Source organism: Mirounga angustirostris, unplaced genomic scaffold (assembly GCF_029215605.1).
Source record: "Mirounga angustirostris isolate CCGP_5_RB_7025 unplaced genomic scaffold, mMirAng1.0.hap1 SCAF_11, whole genome shotgun sequence".
Taxonomy (NCBI): Eukaryota; Metazoa; Chordata; class Mammalia; order Carnivora; family Phocidae; genus Mirounga; species Mirounga angustirostris.
In genome coordinates, this window is record NW_026991719.1 from 1,869,598 (window position 1) to 1,875,362 (window position 5,765).

Genomic DNA, 5,765 nt, shown 5'->3' on the forward strand with positions numbered 1-5,765 from the left:
TTACTGCAATCCCATATTCCCAATTTACCTCCTGGAAAACCTTGGATTTATTTTGTTTCACTTCTCTGGGCATTTGTGTGGCTGTTCTCTTTGCTCTGGTGTTGAATCAGAAAAGTCATCTTCAGGAGTGCCTGGCTGACTCAGTCAGCAGAGCATGTGACTCTTGATCTCAGGGCGGTGAGTTTGAGCTCCATGTTGGGTGTAGAGATTACTTAAAAATAAAATCTTTTAGGGCGCCTGGGTGGCTCAGTTGGTTAAGCGACTGCCTCCGGCTCAGGTCATGATCCTGGAGTCCCGGGATCGAGTCCCGCATCGGGCTCCCTGCTCGGCAGGGAGCCTGCTTCTCCCTCTGACCCTCCCCCCTCTCATGTGCTCTCTCTCTCTCATTCTCTCTGTCTTAAATAAATAAAATCTTAACAAAAAAAATAAAAAAATAAAAAAAATAAAATCTTTTAAAAAATTAAAAAATAAAGTCATCTGCACAGACAAATATAATGAAATGAATACAAAATATGTCAATTATGTCTTAATTAAAAAAAAGAAGTATCATCTGCTACTTTCTGTGGTTCTCTGCATATGGGGTGTAGTGAGTAGGTTAAATGATGGCCCTGAAAGTTATTTTTATATCTTAATCTTTGCAGACTGTAAATGTGACTGTCTATGGTCCAAAGGTCTCTGTAGATGTAATTAAGTTAAGGGTCTTGAGATAAAGAGGTCATCCTGGATTATCCACATGTCTCTAAATCCAAGGATGGGTAATCTTTTTTTTTTCTTAAGATTTATTTATTTGAGAGAGTGAGAGTGAACAGGTGAGAGGGGCAGAGGGAGAGAGAGTCTTTTAAGCAGATTCCACACTGAGCAGGAGCCTGATGCAGGGCTTGATCTCAAGACCCTGAGATCAGGACCTCCACTGAAACCAAGAGTCAGTCACTTAATCTACTATGCCAACCAGCGCCCTGAGGCTGAGGATCTTTGTATGACATGCATAGAGGAATATATGGACAGAGGAGGATGATGCAGTGTTTCCATAAAGTCAGATATTTCAAGGGATGTGTTCACAAGGCAAGGAATGCCTACAGGTACCAGAAGCTGGGATAGGCAAAGAATGAATTCTCCCTCTGCATTTGCCAAGGGAGTGCAGGAATCCAACACCTTGATTCTGGATGTGTGGTCTCCAGAAGTGTGAGAGGATACATTTCTGCTGTCATAAGCCACCCAGATTGTGATCATTTGTTAACAGGAACCACGGGAAACTCATGCCCCAAGTGTTTGCACGCTTGAGATTGTGTGCTTGTCATTTCTTCTCCTGTTTGAAACAGACATTTGGTCAAAGTCAACATTCAGGAAATGATTACTTTCCTAAAGCACCATTCTTTATGATGCCAGGCTATAAATGACCATTCTTTTTCCATAAAGGCTATTTTACATGATATTCAGACACGATTCAGTACAGCAGTTTCATGCATTTGATTTCTCTGATATCTCACCTCCTTAACAAATGGGATGCCTTTGCTTTGTGACTGGATGGTATTAAGTAATGGAACCTGGTTGCTCCTTGTAACACTGTGTAGATCATTTTATTGCCCTGATGCTTATCAAATGCCTGTTATGAGTCAAGTATCAGGCTAAGCACCAGTAATGTAGAAATGAGCAAATCCAACAGGTTTCGATCTGATGGAGGTCACCATCCAGGAGAAATAAGAATGAGGATTACAGTCAGTTCTTGTTATCCACAGTTGTAATGTCCTACAAAGTCATCACAAACACAGAATTCATCAATACTGAACCATAAGTACAAGCTTAGGGTCCTGGGAGACTCTGGTGGCACCATCATATGCAACCTGTGTGTTTTTATTTAAAGACACCTTATCAACTAGATATTTGTTGATTCATTTGCATTGGACTCACGGCCAACAACACTAGAACTCATGCCTGAACAAAGCTTACCTGAGACACGTATTTTCTCTATAAGGCACACCCCAACCTTCTTATCCTTGGGAGCACTAGATAGCTCTTTAGTAGTACACATGGGGCCATTTTAAACAGAAAATCATGAACAGGAAGCACAGAAACAAGAAAAACATGGCACCCAATAGACCACATGAAGGACACTTGATTTGCTGTTTGAGAATGGAAATAAGAAGGCAGAGTGTCACCCTGGTCCCCCTTAGCTGAGATTGTATGTAGCAGGAGACAGATTTTTCGCCACTCTGTGCTTGTCTCAAAATGACAGCAAAAGTGCCAAGAGTATTGACTGGGGGATTACCAATCAGCTTTAGTGGTAGATGTACTGGTGGGTATGGAATCTGTGAATAAGGAGGACCAAGTGCGCTTGTAAACCTGAGCAGGGGCACCTGGGTGGCTCAGTCGGTGAAAAGTCTGCCTTCAGCTCAGGTCATGATCCCAGGGCTCTGGGATCGAGCCCCGCATCGGGCTCCCCGCTCAGTGGGGAGTCTGCTTCTCCCTCTCCTTCTGCCCTTACCCCACCTCATGCTCTCTCTCTCTCAAATCAATAAATAAAATCTTTTTTTTTTTTTTTTTAAAAGCTCAGGTTTGCGAACTTTTATAATGACACACCACTAACTCTTAAGGTCTTTAGTCCATTCTTCTGGCTTTGGATTTCTGTTGTGTTTGGTTATTTTATGAAGAACATGTGTGAAAACCACCATGCAAAGGCATTTGCATGCTTTTATTTTTCTCCTTACTCCACACAAACTGGTCTATGCAATAGTCACTACTATTGTTTTTTTTGTTTTGCTTTTTTTTTTTTTTTTTTTTTTAAAGATTGCACTTGAAGGAATTTGGATATGTGCCCAAACTTGGAAGTGGTTGCTCTGGGAATCCTTGCTGGGTCAGAAGAACATCAAAAGTTATTATTGGGCATAAAAAGGTGAACGGCCTCTGTCTGCGTTTCTGGGTTTCTTGACCTCTTCTTCAGCACTTCCTCTTGGTCTATGTGTAGTTCCCATAAGCTCCCCTTCTCCTTGACCACACCCCTGTCACTTCTCTGTCCCCATCACTCTATGCCAGACTCCTAACATTGCAAATCCCAACGCAAAAGTCATTTTGTTCTGGAAACCGACCACGTTCATCTGCCTGCAGTGAAACTTCCTCCTTCTTTCTCTTTATTCCGGCATGATATTTGCACTTGCTGGTCTGCCTTATGTCCGTGATCTCTCTGCAGGTGTCCGCATCTCCCCCAACTGAGTCTCATCTATGCAGACAACGACTCTGTCAGCTGCACCTGTAAAGGGGTTCTGCATGCACCACGGTGTGTTTTGAGTCTGTGCATGTTCATGGATTGGTGGAAACCTATCACCAACACAGAGATAGGCAAGATGGGTTCAAAGCACTTCACGCCGGCTCACACAGGTGTGAAATGATCTGAGGTGTGCGGGAGAAGGGTTTGATTGTGGATCTGGTGGAAACAGCAAGGAAGGGCTGTTTTCCCACCTATGGGTGTGAACACTGGGGTGCTGGCAAGAGTTTTGACAGACCCTGGAGACCAGCTACTTGGGTTTCAATTCTGAGTAGCAGCAATCCTTACGTCTACGGTGACAGTAAGAATTAGACAGGGACAGGTAGGTACCCCACCCCCACACTGCTGGCTGTATCAGGAGCACTGTGTCCACGTTGGCCCACGCCACCATTGGCAAAGTATTAAACACCGTTGCTTGCCTGGGGGCACATATTTTAAAGCCACCTCATTGGACGTTTCTTTGATTTCAACCACTAGGCTAAAAGAAATAAATACGACTTTAAAAAACGAATTTCCATTGGAACCTCTTAAATACAACATCGAGGTGGACAGGTAAATGAGAGCCAGGTGCCTCCTTCTGCTTGGTCTGACCCGTGATATGAATCTGTTGTGATTAGCATTTCCTCAGCTCTGATGCATACACGTGGTTGTTCTCTGCTTTGCACTGAACCAGGAAAAGGAGGCTTTAAGGCATCTGGTGAGCTATCTTGCAAGTGATTTTAAAGAGCAAAAAGCATGCAAGAACATACGTGTCTACTATTATCTTCAGGTGGGGCAAGAGGGAGGCCTTTTTTTTCTTTCATAATGTGCATGTTTTCTGGTGCTACATTTTTAAAAATTGGGGCAAAACCCACACAATATAAAAGGCATCATGGTAGCCATTTTTAAGTGTATAGTTTGGTAGTGCTAAGTATATTCATATCATTGTGCCAGACATATCCAAAACACGTTTCATCTTGTGAAACTGAAACTTTATACTCATATAGGCCATTTGCTTTTATAAAAATCATTTTATTTTATTTATTTTATTCATCATGATAAGTGCACTCCTTAATTCCCATCCCCTGTTCCCCCATCTGCCCACACCCCTCCCCTCTGGTGACCATCAGTGTGTTCTCTAGAGTTAAGAGTTTGTTTCTTAATTTGTCGATCTCTGTCTCTCCTTTTTTTCCTTTGCTTGTTTGTTTTGTTTCTTCAATTCCACATATGAGTGAAATCATATGGTGTTTGTCTTTCTCTGACTGATGTATCTCACTTAACATAATACTCTTTAGCTCTATCCACTTCATTGTAAATGGCAAGCTTTCATTCCTTTTTATGGCTGAGTAATAGTCCATTGTCTATATATGCCACATCTTCTTTATCAGGCCATTTGCTTTCAAGTCAGTGTTTGATACTTAACAAGTGAAAACATTTTTTAAAAGTGTAAGTTTAAAATGAGATTAGTATATAGAATTGTTTACCATCATATGAGATATACAGTAGACAATAAAAGAGAGCTGTTAAAAAATATATAATTATATGAAGTAGGACTGAAGAAACATACCAATCATTAAAGCATGTTTCTAGTGTTCTGGAGAAATGTTCTCAGATTCCTCCAATATTTGATTATTAGGTCTCAAATGTAAAAATACTCTTTAAAAAAACTGTGTAAGATTATAGAAATGGTTAAGCTGTTTTAGAGGCAAGAACACACAAATAGACACATGCACACAGGTAGATAACAATCTCTGCCCTTTGGTGGTTTAGAGGAAGAAAAATAAAATCTTCCTCTACCCTCTTATGTTCAGTCCCTGGGATCCTGTAAATTAAACCAACAAAAGACAAATTAACAGGAGAAAAGGCATGCACATTTTATTCAATATTAATATTTTTAAGTTAATCTGTTTACCAAGACATTAAAAAACAATCTACTGAGAGAGAAGCAGCATTAATAAAAAACTCAGTGGCCTGTATTCAATCTACAAGAGATTTTTGTAGATTGACATAGTATCCTGAAACCTTGCTAACTTATTAGTTCTAGTAGCTTTTTTTTTGTAGCTGTCTTAGGATTTTCTACACAGATGATCATATCATCAGTGAAAAAAGACAGTTCTACTTCTCTCCTGATAGAGCTGCTTTTATTTACTTATTTACCAATTTTTAAACCTTATTTCAATAACTAGGATCTCCAGTACAATGTTAAACACAAAGGATGAGAATGTGCCATAGGTTTTTTTGTTTTTTGTTTTTTGGGCTTTTTTTGTGGATGCCTTTTATAAAGTTGAGGAACTTTTTTCTTATCTCAGTTTACTGAGAGTTTTTAGCATGAATAGATGTTGGATTTTTGTCAAATTATTTCCCTGCATCTGTTGAGAGGATCATGTGGTTTTCCTTTCTCATTCTGTTAACATGGTGAATTCCACGGACGGGTTTGAGACTGCTAACTCATCTTGCTTGGCTATTTTGTGTTTTGAGACCCATATCAACCACATTAGAACAAGCCTAGTGATAGAAAATGGGGGCC